This window comes from Silene latifolia, chromosome X (genome assembly GCF_048544455.1).
Source record: "Silene latifolia isolate original U9 population chromosome X, ASM4854445v1, whole genome shotgun sequence".
In the NCBI taxonomy this organism is placed as follows: domain Eukaryota; kingdom Viridiplantae; phylum Streptophyta; class Magnoliopsida; order Caryophyllales; family Caryophyllaceae; genus Silene; species Silene latifolia.
In genome coordinates, this window is record NC_133537.1 from 51,729,696 (window position 1) to 51,744,286 (window position 14,591).

Here is a 14,591-nt window from a genome sequence, read left to right on the forward strand (position 1 = left end):
ATGACAAAGTCCACCGGGATGAAAAACTTCCCAATTCGCACGGGGACATCTTCCCATATCCCTAACGGTGTCTTCGTCGATCTATCGGCCATTTGGAGTGTGATGTTGGTGCATTTAAGCTCTTCCATTCCCAACCTTTTACTTACCGAGTACGGCATGACACTCACACTAGCCCCTAGATCACATAAGGCTTTGTTGATCGTCGTGTCGCCAATGGTACACGGTATTGAGAAGCTTCCCGGATCCTTTAACTTTGGAGGTGAACTCCCTTGAAGTATTGCACTACTCACCTTAATGAAGGCGATAGTCTCAAGTTTCCGGATCGACTTCTTCTTTGTGAGGATATCTTTCATGTACTTCGCATAGGCCGGAACGTGATTGATTAATTCCGTGAAAGGAATTGAGACTTCTAAATTCTTCACAATTTCCATGAACTTTCCAAGTTGATCATCAAATTTGGGCTTGGCTTGACGACTTGGAAAAGGAAGTCTAATCACAATGGGCTCCTTCTCTTTGGCCTTGTCTTCATTTTTCTTTGAACTTTCTTCTTTTGATGATTCTCCATCTTTGGAGTTTTGCACAATTTCTTCCTTTTCACTAGCTTCCATAACTTCATCTTCAACTTGCTTCTTCGGTGCTTCATACCTTGTACCACTTCTCAAGTGAATGGCACTAACCGTTTCATGTCTAGGGGGATTACTTTGAGGTGGTAATTGCCCCTTTTGTCTTTGTGAGCTTGAAGATGCTAGTTGAGTCAATTGTGTTTCCAACATCTTGGTGTGAGCTAGAATGTTGTTGATGGTGGTTTCTTTTGCTTGGCTATATTTTTGCATTTGGGTGAAAAATTCTTGTTGATTCTTTTGCATTTGGAGGACCGCTTTTTGGACATCAAAGCCTTGGTCATTTTGGTGATTGTATGGATTTTGATTTTGGTAACCTTGGTTTTGATTGTAAAAGGGTCTTTGATTTTGGTTTCTCATGGGTGGTGGAGTGTATGTTGTTTGAGGGTTTTGAACATTTTGGCTTTTGTATGAGAGATTTTGATGGAACTTGGTGTTTTCATTGTAAAAATTGGAATAAGGGGTACCACTCTTGTAAGCTTGGAAAGCATTCACTTGTTCGGTTGTTCCCCTACACTCACTTGGGTCATGACCCAAAGTTCCACAATTCTCACATATCACACTTGGGATTGATGAGGATGCCGTCATGGCATTGACATGATGCTTCGATGATTTTGAGTTTTCCTCAAGTCTAGCCATAGCTTGTTCAAACTTCAAGTTGATTGTGTCAATGTGAGCACTAAGTTGAGCACCCAATTGAGTAATGGAGTCCACTTCATACTTTCCTCCTCTAGTAGCTTTGCGAGGCCTACTATATTGTGAGTTATGGACCGCCATTTCCTCAATCTTGTTCCATGTTTGATTGTCATCAACTTCGGTGAACATTCCATTTGATCCCATATTGAGAATGTTCCTTGAATCTTCATATAAACCATTCCAAAATTGTTGCACCAAAAACCATTCGCTAAGTCCATGGTGAGGACATGAGCGACAAATTCCCTTGAACCGCTCCCAAGCTTCATACAAAGACTCTTCATCCCTTTGCTTAAAACCCGTAATTTGAGCTCTTAGCATGTTGGTCTTTTCCGGTGGGTAGAATTTTTTGTAGAAAGCTAGAGCCAACTTCTTCCAAGAATCTATTCCAAGGGTGGCCTTATCAAGGCCCTTCAACCATTGCTTTGCGGTGCCGATTAAGGAAAAAGGAAATAAGACCCATCTAATTTGGTCTTGAGTCACGCCCGTTTGAGAGATAGCATCACAATAATCGCAAAAGGTTTCCATATGAGAATGAGGGTCCTCACTAGGCATTCCCCCGAATTGGCTCCTCTCAACTAGTTGGATGAAGGCGGACTTGGCAATAAAATTTCCGGTGAGATGTTGCGGTGTAGGAGTACCATTTGGTAGATTCTCCTCGGTGGGTACGGAGTGTGACGAGAATTTTGGCATTGTAGGTGGATTTTGTGGGGTATTGTGTAATGGGTTTTCTTCTCCTTCTATTGCGAAAGGATTAACAAACTCACTAGTGGGTTGAACAACTTCACTAACACCTCTCAAATTCCTCCTAACAAGTCTCCTATTGTTCGTCAAGGTTCTTTCGATTTCACGGTCAAAAGGTAGCAAATCACTTTGTAACCTTCTAGACATGCAAAATATCAAACAACTCAAAAAAAATTAGAACAAACCTTGAGGAGTTTTACTTCCTCAAGGTGAAGAAAGACACAACTAATAAAAAGAAATCTAAATTAAACAAACACCGTCCCCGGCAACGGCGCCATTTTTGATGCGATCCCGCTAAGTGTTCACAAATTAAGATGTGGTCATTGGTCACGGTCGAATCAAAACACAATTTATAGCTTAACAAGCAACTCTACAATTAGTAAAGAGGCAAGTAAAGGTCGGATCCCAAGGGACGGGAGTTGAAATGAGATTTCTATTGTAACTAGTGGTGTCTAAGGGGGTGTCACAAATTGGGTTGATGTAGAAGGTTACTAAACTAGAATAACAATGAAAATAAACAAGCAAGATGAATGAAAGGGGTGTAAACAATTGATTAAAAGCACTAGGGTGTCATGGGATCATAGGGGAATCATGGGATATGATCATACAAACATGTTCTCAAATTATAAGCAAGCAATTATTGTTGTGATGGATTGAGTTGGGTTATATCTTACAATCCTAGGAATGTTTGGGTCCCGGAGCCGAATCGATTAGATTGTACAACACTTACAAGTCGACTTAATCTTCCCTACTCAACAACATGCATGGTCTAATGAGACTCGAGTTGGGTTATGTCTTACAAGTCTCATTGAAAAGATAGGAGATGATAGTAAATGCAAGGATTCATAGGCTTAGCATTTCATCAAATATAACATGTGCATGAGTTGAGATCAAAACAAGCAAGCAAATAAAACATGAAAGCATATTAATTTAAGCATGAATCATTCCCCATGTTGGTTTCCCCTAATCACCCATTAACCCTAGCTAAGAGACTACTCACTCATTATCATGTTGATCATGCTAGCAAGGTTGTCAATCATACTAACAATATGAAACATGATGAATAAATGAAAGTAATTAACAATAATTAAAAAGGGATTAAGAGATTATACCTACTAATGATTCCAATAATAAAGCAAGAATAATAGAAGTACTTGAATGCTAGATTGAGAGGTTGTCAATCTCCTAATAATAACCCAAATAATATTCAATTACCCAAAATAAAGGATGAACAAAAGAGAGATTAAAGAACTAAAACTTGGATTAAAACTTGATTAATACTTGATTACAATATTGAAGAGAGATTTGATTGATATTAACTACACTAATTATTGATAAGAAGAACATGCTCCTCTAATTAGCCTAATGGGGTATTTATAGTGAAAATTAGGGAGGATGCATTAGGGTTAACTAAGGGCTAAACTAGTAATTACACTTTTTAAGTTGAGCAAGGAGGACCCGGTATTTTCTGAGAGAAGGGCTTCTCTTTTCGTAGCTTGAAGAAGACAACCCGTGCTGTGAAGAAATCCGGGCGGAATAAGGTCGGGACAGCCGGATTTGGGCGACGGAATCCGAGCGGATTCTGGGGAATCCGGACGGATTGTTGAGGGGGAATCCGAGCGGATTCTGGCACGGGACGCTCGGATTGTGCAGAGGCTGGACGGGCGGATTGCTGGCAATCCGCTCGGATTGTCGACAAAGATAGTAACTTCTTCTTTTCTTCCCTTTTCTTCATAAATTCCTTGGGGATTTCCTTGGGGACTCAAGGATCTTTCCTCAACATTGCTCTTCTACTATGATATGTACAAAGGCCTTCTAATCTTGTCTCTCCTTGATGCTTGGTCATTGAATTCGATCAATTTAGTCTCGTTTTGCCATGAAAATGCAAGATTCTTACTCCTTTCCTACCAAGGGATCAAAATCTCAAAGAATATGCAAAACAAAGAACTAAAGATAAGAAATGACCCAAATATGCACTAAAAAGCATGGAAACAAGGCTAATTCGGGGGCTAAATATGCGCCAATTATGGTCACATCATACACTCTTCTCACTTAGCACCCACCAACAACACGTAGCAACTACCATCAACGCAAAACATGTCACTTTAGCACCACTAAAGTACTCAACAACGCGATTTTATTACGACACATGGCACCACGACTATGAACTTCCACTTCGACGCATGAATTACCTCACAACTAAGGTAACCAATTATAACTTCATACAATCAATTTGGGCAAAGTAACAGAGAACTTTGTAAATAAACAACAAAAGATTATAAACGAACAACAACATAATTTCAAAATCAGCCTTTTAATTTTGCGACATTACTCTTCCCCTCAAAAAGGAACTTCGTCCCCGAAGTTCACCACCAAATAACTATATATGTTACCTATTACTTGCATCGTGACATAGATCCAAACCATATTATTCATTGTTGACATTACTCATATTACTCGTACAACCAGTCAATCATAAAGATATATACAACCGTATTCGAACAATTAGTCACCGTCAAACATGTATAAGCATATCATTTGAATTTGTATATATAGAATTCAGTGAAATATAAGTTGTGGACAAAACGGATGTAAAACGAATGCAATTAGAATAATCACAACTCTACTATTCGTTGCAAATATGCCTTTAAAACCAAGCACGTCTTCCAACATATGAAATGAACGGTCCGAATATGTTACTACTCATTAATAACCATGTTGAACATCAAACATGCAATTATATAACAATTAAACAATTTTAATTTCTCAAAAGTTCCTGTAACAGTGCTACTCGATCGAGTATGTAGTGGTACTCGATCGAGTGCCCGCTACTCGATCGAGTGTCTTGGCTACTCGATCGAGTAGCCCTGAGATCAGAATGCCTCAATTCTGTCACACCTGCAGCTACTCGACCGAGTATGGGGTACTCTGTCGAGTACCTACAGGTCAAATACCTTGGAAACCTGTCATAACCCGCATATATATATATATATACAAAATCGTCCTATAACTTGAGTCGGGATGACTTCCCGACTCACAAAATCTTGCAACAAAGTTAAACTAGCAAATCCGGCCTTATGGTCTGATATGTGCATATTCTATACACTTTATCTGCGGTTTTGGCACGTATTTCCATGCATAATTGTTAGCTTAAGGCTACTATTTCTCCTGAAATGGTTTACTTTGCATTTTCTATGATTTATTGTAGGAATGAGTGGAAGTGAGCTAAATCAAGCCTAATTCATCCTCCGGAGGCAACTTCAAGGAAGCCCAGAAGAAGGAGAGTCGTACTCACTCACCTCGGGATGCGTGGATTGGAGTGAGGAGCTGTTTTTGAAGAAAAGTATTTCTACACAGCACAACCAGTCGATCGACTATGCTGTAAAGTCGATCGGCCACTGAAGCTCATCAGACGCTACTGTTCCGCATTAACCATTTGATCGACCATGCTGACCGGTCGATCGACCTGTTTTCGAGCTGATATCTATTTCTTCGTGTTAGACTTTTAAAAGCCCAACTTGTAATTAACTTTCAGTATCTTTTTATCAGTAGAACGCAGCAACTTTTAGGTTATGCTTTTCATTATTGAAGAACTCAGTTTTTAGGTCTAGCTTGGCAGACGGAAACCTTCGATTTCAATACTTTGTTCTTGAATTCAATTAGTAAGCTTTTATGCAATTCCTTTTCTTCCTTAATTCCTTGTTATTTCGATTCTTGTTTTCATCAATTTAATTTCAGCGATTGAGTTCTTCCCTTTTGTTTTAGTTCGATTCAATTATGTCAAATTTGTTCTTTACTATTAATTTTGAAGTTAATATAGATTTATTTATGCGTAGGTAATTTCTTTGATTGGGAACAAGGTGAGCCATGGTAGAAATAAGGATTGTTTTGTAGTATGAATTCTTCTGTATTGGTCTTGTTGTCTTTTGATAAACCTTTTTACTAGATTGAAAGATTAGTAAATTGTATTATCATTAGATTAGGAATTTCCCTTGAGCGAAGGCTTTGAGAAATTCTAGGGAATAAATAGACCGTAAGGTTAATTGAGCATCGATCGAAAGGTTAGCTTATATTCCCTGAGACCGTATTATAAGACCTCTGCTACCTTACTGACCTGACTTTTGCCATGGTAAACCGAAGTTCCCGATCCTCTTTTCATCTTGTTGATAATTTTCATTTTAGCATTTAGCCAATTAATCAACCAAACTCAAAACCCCCCAATTAATTGTTACTTTTATTGACTGAAAAATAGCAAACAAAATCAACCTTGTCTCTCTGTGGTTCGACCCTTACTATCACTAGCTATAGTTTTAGTTTGGAATTATAAATTAAATTTTGGTACTAAACGACGGTATCAAATTTTGGCGCCGTTGCCGGGGCGACGGTGTAATTCTGTTTGCTTTATTTTAGTTTATTTTTCTTGTCTCAAGGAATTTTGGTTCCTTGAGGCCGTTGCTTACCTTTGCTTCTAGTTTTGCTTTTGCACAGTTTGAAGACAGGTTTTTGAGAGGAAGACTTGAGTACTCTCATTTTGGCAATTACGGCTACAATATATGATAATCTACAGCCAAAGGAACACCATCTTCCAAAGGGGCACCAGTTACCTACCCCTACTACGGTTAACTTTGAATTTCGTTCCTCTTATATCGATTTAGTGGAGCGAAATCAATTTGCTGGTTTACCAGATGAGACCCCTTGAAGCATATGGAGATTTTCACAGACTATTGCTGTTCTATACCTATACCAGCTGGGGTGACTCAGGATGAAGTAAAGGGGTTGATGTTCTTATACTCCTTGAAGGATTCAACATGAGATTGGTACCGCTACCTTGATAGGTAGTATGAGTGGATAACTGATTTGGACATCTCTAGCATTAGCCTTCTATAAAAAGTACTTCCCACTTTCAAAGACTGACGCCTTGAGAAGTAAAATCACAAGTTTCCAGCAAGGAGCTGATGAAGGTTTTTGTGAAGCATGGGGACGTTTCAAAAGTTTGGTCCGAGCTGTCCCTCACCATGGTTTCCAGCAATGGTATCTTTGCAACCTATTTTATAATGCTCTATATGATGATTACAAGGTCATCCTGGATGCAGCTGCTAATGGAAGGTTCCAAAACAATACCGGTCAAAGTAAAGGTTGGAACACTATTGAGGAGATGGCAGTCCATAGAGCTGAGTTTGGAAGTTCACGTGGAAAGTCCCAAAAGCAAAGTGATGAAATGAGTGCCGTTGTGACACTTATAACTTCTATTTCTACCCGTCTCGAGAAGCTCGAGATTTCTGAAGCTTCCAAGGAGAAAGTAGAAATACCTGTTCAAAACTCAGATGAGACCGAGAAGTTGAGAGAAATGGTCCAACTACTTTTGGTTCAAGTGGCGAATATGGAAGCAGCCGGGGTTGAGTCCTCAAAGAATTTTGTGATGCAATTGGAGAATATAGAGGCTAAGCAAGCTGCTAATTCTTCAAGCAAATGTGAAGGGCCGATTGAAACGATTAACGCCATTAATCTCAGGAGTGGCCTCTATTATGAAAGTCCCGACAAGCCAATGGAAGACTCTGGAAATGATGAAGAAGCTCGTTTAAATTCTGGTGCAAAAACGAGCTCAATTGCCAGTACTTCTGGTCGATCGACCAACATTGTCAGTCGATCGACTGAAGCGTCAGATAAAATAGTTTCTGGTCAGAAACTATTCACACCCAGCACAGTCAGTCGATCGACCAACATCACCAGTCGATCGAATGGATCACCTGACGAACTCAATTCTGGTCAGGAACTGTTCACGCCTAGCCAAGTGAGTTGATCGACCACTCATATCAGTCGATCGACTGGAACTCCAGAGCAGGATGCAAATCCGTCAATTAGTTCGCATGATTCTTCATTCATTGATGATTTGACAGGGGTTTTAAACCTACGGAAGCCGAAGGTTACTCATCCTACGGCCAGTGTTGCAGTCCCGTATCCGGAGCGTTTGAAGGCTACTAAGCTGGAGCGTAAGTTTGGTAAGTTTCTGGAGATGGTCCAGAATCTCGAGGTAACGGTCCCTTTCACTGATCTAATTACCCAGGTACCCTCTTACGCTAAATTTATGAAAGATATTTTAAATCGTAAGAGAAATTTTCGTGATGATGGTAATGTTGCTTTTGTGGAAGAGTGTAATGCTCTTTCGCAAATTAATGTGCCACCTAAATTAAAAGACCCGGCTAGTTTTTCAATTCCTTGCACTATAGGTAACCACGTAATTGGAAAGGCCCTTTGTGACTTAGGGGCCAGTGTCAGTGTCATGCCGTATTCTGTTTGCGAAAGGTTAAACATTGGTAGACTTAAGGTGATCGATATTAACGTTCAAATGGAAAATAGATCGACTCAGAGACCTATAGGTGTTCTAGAGGATGTACCCGTTCGAGTGGGTAAGTTTTTTATTCCTGTCGATTTCGTTGTTTTGGACATTGCAGAGGACAGTCAGATACCTATTATTTTAGGCAGACCGTTTTTACATACAGCTGGGGCTGTAATAGATGTCAAACGCGGAACCATCACCATAGAGGTAGGGGATAACACCATTGAGTTCAGTCTTGCTCACAAGGCGATCGAACTCACGATGAGGATACGTGTTATTCCATTGATATTGTTGATGGTGGTTACTTATAATTGGAGGGAATCCTTAACCAAGGATCCCTTAGCTGATCTAACCCGTTTAGGTGAGTGTGCAGGTAATACAGTGGAGAATGCTGAGGAGCCAGATGCTTTGGTAGCCTCAATGGAGAGCTACGAGCTCAATGAGGAAGAAGATGAGATGCTCTTGAGCTTGGCCAACGAGAACTTGGTAAACACTTGCTACACCATTGAAGCTAATTCGCCTATCTTTGTAGAGGTAAAAGTCGGAGCGTAAGCCACTTCCCCTAATCATAAGTATGTTTTTCTAGATGATACGGAGCAAGACCCAGCCTATTGTTAGCTCTAAGCTTAATGATGACCAAATGCCCGCTTTGATGTGTGTGCTTAAGAAAAACGGGAAGGCTTTGGGTTACTCTTTGGATGACATTAAGGGCATCAGCCCTGATGTTTGTATGCACAAGATAGAGTTGGAAGAAGGCCACAAGCCTTACAGACAGGGTCAACGCAAGTTGAACCCAAAGATGCAGGAAGTTGTTATGGCTGAGGTGATGGAACTACTCGATGCAGGTATTATTTATACAGTTGGCAACTCCAAGTGGGTTAGCCCAGTTCAGGTAGTCCCGAAGAAAGGAGGGACTACCGTGGTTAAAAATGAGAAAAATGAATTAATACCAACTCGAGTAGTGACAGGGTGGCGGATGTGCATTGTTTATAGACAGTTAAATGCCGCCACCAAGAAAGACCACTTCCCCCTCCCTTTTGTTGACCAAATGACTGAAAGGCTTGCTTCTAACAAACTTTTCTGATTTCTAAACGGATATTCAGGGTTCTTTCAGATCCCTATTCATCCGGACGATCAGAGTAAGACCACTTTTACCTGTCCACAGGGTGTTTTTGCATATCGTAGAATGCCTTTCGGATTGTGTAACGCCCCTGCTATTTTTCAGAGGTGCATGATGGGGATTTTTTCTGATTATATAGAGAATATTATGGAAGTATTCATGGATGATTTCTCAGTTTATGGCAGTGACTTTGATCGTTGTTTAGCTAACCTTGATAAAGTCATGCAGCGTTGTATAGATGTTAATCTTGTTTTAAACTGGGAAAAGTGTCAGTTTATGGTCAATGAGGGAGTTGTGTTAGGGCATCGATTTCGATAAAGGTATACATGTTGATAAGGCAAAGGTGCGGTGATTGAGCAATTACCTCCTCCCGTGAATGTTAAAGGAGTGAGGAGTTTCCTTGGTCACGCTGGTTTTTACCGGCGTTTCATTAAGGATTTTTCAAAAATTGCTAAACCACTTACACAATTGCTCCTTAAGGATGTTGTCTTTGAATTTACTGATGAGTGCCTTGTCGCTTTTTAAAAGTTAAAGGAGGCCCTATTTTTCGCGCCAATCATTCGGCCGCACTGATTGGGACCTCCCATTTGAGATCATGTGTGATGCCAGCGATTATGCGATCGGTGCGGTTCTGGGACAGCGAAAGAATAAAGCTTTGAATGCCATATACTATGCGAGCCGAACTCTGGATGAGGCTCAAGTCAATTATTTTACCACTGAGAAAGAGTTTCTAGCTGTTGTTTTTGCCTTAGACAAATTTCGGTCTTATTTGTTATGTTCTAAGGTTATTGTTTATACTGACCATGCAGCGTTGAAGACTCTCTTTATTAAGAAAGATGCGAAGCCGAGGCTCTTGAGGTGGATACTCCTTTTCCAGGAGTTTGTTTGGAGATCAAAGACAAGAAAGGAGCAGAGTATGTGGTAGCTGACCACCTATCTCGTCTGCAGCTGACAGAAAGGGAGGATTCGTTACCTGTTAATGATTCTTTTCCTGATGAGAGTCATTTAGCTATTACTACTTCAGGGTCTTATCCACCTCCGTGGTTTGCTGATTTTGCTAACTTCGCTGTGACAGGTAGGATACCACCCGAGCTTTCATGGCAGCAGAAGAAGCGGTTTGCCTATGATGCTAGACAATATTTTTGGGATGATCCTTATGTTTTCAAGGAATGCGCAGACGGTCTCATCTGGAGATGCGTACCTCAGTGGGAGGTGAAGGATATCCTAGAGGCTTGCCACTCTTCTGCTTATGGTGGTCATCACGGTCCGTCCAGGACCGTAGCTAAGGTACTCCAATCTGGTTTCTATTGGCCAACTTTGCATGCAGATTGTCGCAATTTTGTTGCTGAGTGCGATGCTTGTCAAAGATCGGGGAATATTTCCAAGAGACATGAGATGCCACAGGTAGGCATTCTTGAGGTTGAGATTTTCGATGTCTGGGGCATTGATTATCAAGGACCTTTTCCGAGCAGTCAAGGTAATAAATATATCCTCGAAGTCGTAGATTATGTATCCAAATGGGTGGAAGCTATTGCTACCCCCATTGTGATGCAAAGGCCGTGATTAAACAGTTTAAAAAGATTATCTTCCTCGCTTTGGTGTCCTCGGGTTGTCATTAGCGATGGGGGAATGCATTTTAAAGAGAAACAACTTAGTGCTTTATTGACTAAATTCGGTGTCCAACATCGTAGAGGTTTGGGGTATCATCCCCAAACTAGTGGTCAGGTTGAGGTTTCTAACAGAGAATTGAAAGAAGTCTTAGCTAAAGTTGTTTCTAAATCACGGAAAGATTGGAGTCTTAAGTTAGATGATGTCTTATGGGCTTATAGAACCGCGTTTAAAACGCCAATCGGGATGTCACCATACCGATTGATTTATGGTAAGACTTGTCATTTGCCTATTGAGTTAGAGCGTAAGTCTTGGTGGGCTATTTGTGATTTGAATTTGGATCCTAACCTCTCTCGTGAGAAACGCATGACACAGCTGAATGAGCTAGAGGAATTTAGGCTGCTGGCCTATGACAATGCAAGGATCTACAAGGAGAAAACAAAGCGCTGGCATGACAAGAGAATCATCAAGTGCGAGTTCCATATTGGCGATAAGGTACTTCTTTTTAACGCTCGTATCCGTCTATTTCCTGGTAAGCTGAAATCCAGGTGGACCGGCCCCTATACGGTCACAGCAGTTACAAAGTTCGGATCAGTTGAATTGGAGACCTCTGCTGGAGAAAGGTTCAAGGTTAATGGCCAATATGTGAAGCATTATCACGGATCAGATGCATATGTTGGGAAAGTCGAGGTTTTGTACTTCGACCCGTTATCAGTTGATGCAAATTGAGGTAAAAAGGTCGTGCGGGACCTCTTAAACCAGCGCTAACTGGGAGGCAACCCAGGTTGTATTTATTTCTAATTTAGGAATTCTATTTTGTTATTTCATTTAATTTGCATTTTGAGTTTTTTGTTTTTTTTGTTTTCTTTAATTTCTTTTAATTTGCAATTTCTTGGTTTGGAAAACTTGCGCGCCTTTGATAATTTTTGCAGGAATTTAATTTATGCAAAGTGCGTAGATGGTTTACTGGATATTTGCGAGAGAAAGACAGGAAGTTATGATGGCAAAATGAATTTTTGACGAATTAAAGTCTAATTGCCAGCGATAGCAGTCGATCGACTAAGTGAGTCAGTCGATCGACTGCAGGGGAGGAACAGAGGCTACTGTGTATAGGGGAGTGGTCGATCGACTGGGTCATATAGTCGATCGACCACCAAGGGAAGTCCAGAAGCCGTGAAAATGGAAAACCAGTCGATCGACCAAGTCAAGTGGTCGATCGACCAGTTCGCGGGTTCAGAATGCAGCTAATAAGGGAAGTCTTCATCCCTTATTCTTTTATTCTTTCACTTTCCCAAAATCAGAAAATCATAACCAAACCCAATTTCTCTCTCTTTTTCGCGATTTGTCTGCAAATTCCGTCTTAATCTCTTCCTTTCTTGCTTTAATCTGCAAGGACATCTTCAAGGTATGTCCCTAATCTCATTTCCATGCTTCAATTTTGATTATGGTGCGGTTTTATGCGAAATTTTCGAGCAATGTGTATTTGAGATGAAAAAAATCGATTTGGGGAAATAGATTCTAGGGTTTGTTTTCTTCCCTTTTTATGCTTTGATTGCTTGCTTTATCCCTTTCCCCCTTGATTTTCAAAGCAAATAAGCAGCTAGGATGTGTTTAAATCCGTTTCCCCCAATTTTTTCGAAACCCTAATTTACATTTCAGTTTTGATTGTGATCCGGGTTTTCTTCAATTCACATTGTTAGGGGATTCTTGTTGCAAATGAGTTGTTTGCAGGTAACAAAGATGACGAAAGGGAAGGAGCACATGTACGAGGGCCAATCAAGCCAAGGCGCTGCCAAGCGGCCACGAGGACCGCCACTACTGATAGAAGCTACCACGGATAGTCTACCTGACTATCCGCAGTTTATCTTTGCTAATTCTACGCAACGTGCTAAGTTTTCTCTTTTAATTTCGAAGATGAAGGTTACAGCTACCCGATTTCTCCATAAAGATACTTTGGAGAAATTAGGCTGTTATGAGTCGGTTGTGTCCCTGCTAAATGGGACGGGTATGACAGGTTTAGTGGACATGGCTGAGTTCACGTATTATGTTTTGACCCTTGAATTCTTTTCGTCTTATGCTTTTGACTCGAAAGCTTTCTTGGCTAATAAGACCAACCCTTGCATTTCCTTTCAACTTTTCAATGTCAACTACTCTCTGACGTTGGCTGATTTTGCGGGTTTTCTGGGTCTTTATTTCGAGGGCAGAACCTCGGACACCTCTGATACTCATCGAGTCATGTGGTCTTGTATCAGTGACTTTTACGGGTCAAAAAGGACGGGCACTTCCCTCCATTTGCCCCCTCTTCGTTATTTTCTACGGCTAATGGGTAATACCATTTTTGGCCGTAAAGAGTCTAATAATGTGAATAATATTGAGCTTTCGATCTTGGCGGGCTATCTGAATGTTGACAGTCGGACAGCCCGTATATATAACATTGCCTACTTGACTGCCGCTCACTTTCAGACTGTTAGTGAGTGCACTTTGACCACCATTGCTTGTGGCGGGTTGGTGACACGTATCGCCAACCGCCTTGTTTTACTTTTCCCCCGACAGGAGGACCCCATCGACCCTGACCTACGTTTGATGGACCTTCCTTACGCGAGGGCTGTCTATTGGGTTGATAGACAGATGCGGTGGAAGATAGATTCTTTTATCTGTGACCGCATTCCTGTCACCGGCTACCCTCCTGTCCTGCCCCTTACCACTGTTGAGGGGACAGCTCGGCCACCCTTGCCTAGTTACAGGCTTCCTCTGCGGGCGGCCACTGCTACTGCTAGCACTTCGAGGAGAGCTCGTGCCTCTACTGGACAGGCACCCTCTTCCTCCACTACTACTCCCACTGGCTACCCGGCCACTTTTCGACCACCCACTCCTTTGGTTGTCCCTCCAGTCATGGACCAGAGGGCAATGTCACGTGTCTTGGGTGATTTGTGCAGGAGCTTTGACCAGCACAGGCTAGACACGGCTCTAGCCCTCTACCCGGTTTACGAGGAGTTAGCCCGGGGAGGGATGCTCCCACAGGGTGACTGGACTCACCCTTCCTACTTTGTCCCTCCTGTGGGCGGCTACCCTCAGCCTGCCAGGAGACCCCCTCCCACTACTACTGCTGGTGCCTCCACTTCCAGGAGAGCCACTGCCACTGCTGCTGAGGCGGACGAGGGGAGCGACTCGGGGTCCAGAGAGGACAGTGACTCTGACTACGATGGTGGAGATTAGATGCTGGTGACCTCCCCGTTTTTGGCTGGTTTGGGGAGGTCGTATTTTGTGAGTTCCTTCCTTTCTTTATTAGCTTCCTTTTATTTTATTATGCTTTTATTCTCCCATTTTTCTGCTGGTGATTTGCTGCTGAGCACAATGAGGGCATTGTGCGTTTTGGTTTGGGGAGGGTATTTGCATATGCCTTTTGTTTTGCATCTGCATTTGTTTCCTTTTATTGCATTTCAGTCACATGTTTAGTGCATTTCTGTTT

The 14,591-nt window shown here is 41.6% G+C and overlaps 2 non-coding genes across 2 annotated transcripts; one reads left to right on the top strand and one right to left on the bottom strand.

The window, feature by feature from the left end:
• The first annotated feature begins 1,527 nt into the window (after positions 1-1,527).
• On the top strand, positions 1,528-1,634 carry LOC141624079 (small nucleolar RNA R71). Its single transcript, XR_012533890.1, has one exon. It is a non-coding gene; the product is annotated as a small nucleolar RNA R71 (small nucleolar RNA).
• A 5,338-nt stretch (positions 1,635-6,972) lies between these two features.
• LOC141624890 (small nucleolar RNA R71) lies at positions 6,973-7,079 on the bottom strand. Its single transcript, XR_012534694.1, has one exon. It is a non-coding gene; the product is annotated as a small nucleolar RNA R71 (small nucleolar RNA).
• Positions 7,080-14,591: the final 7,512 nt, after the last annotated feature.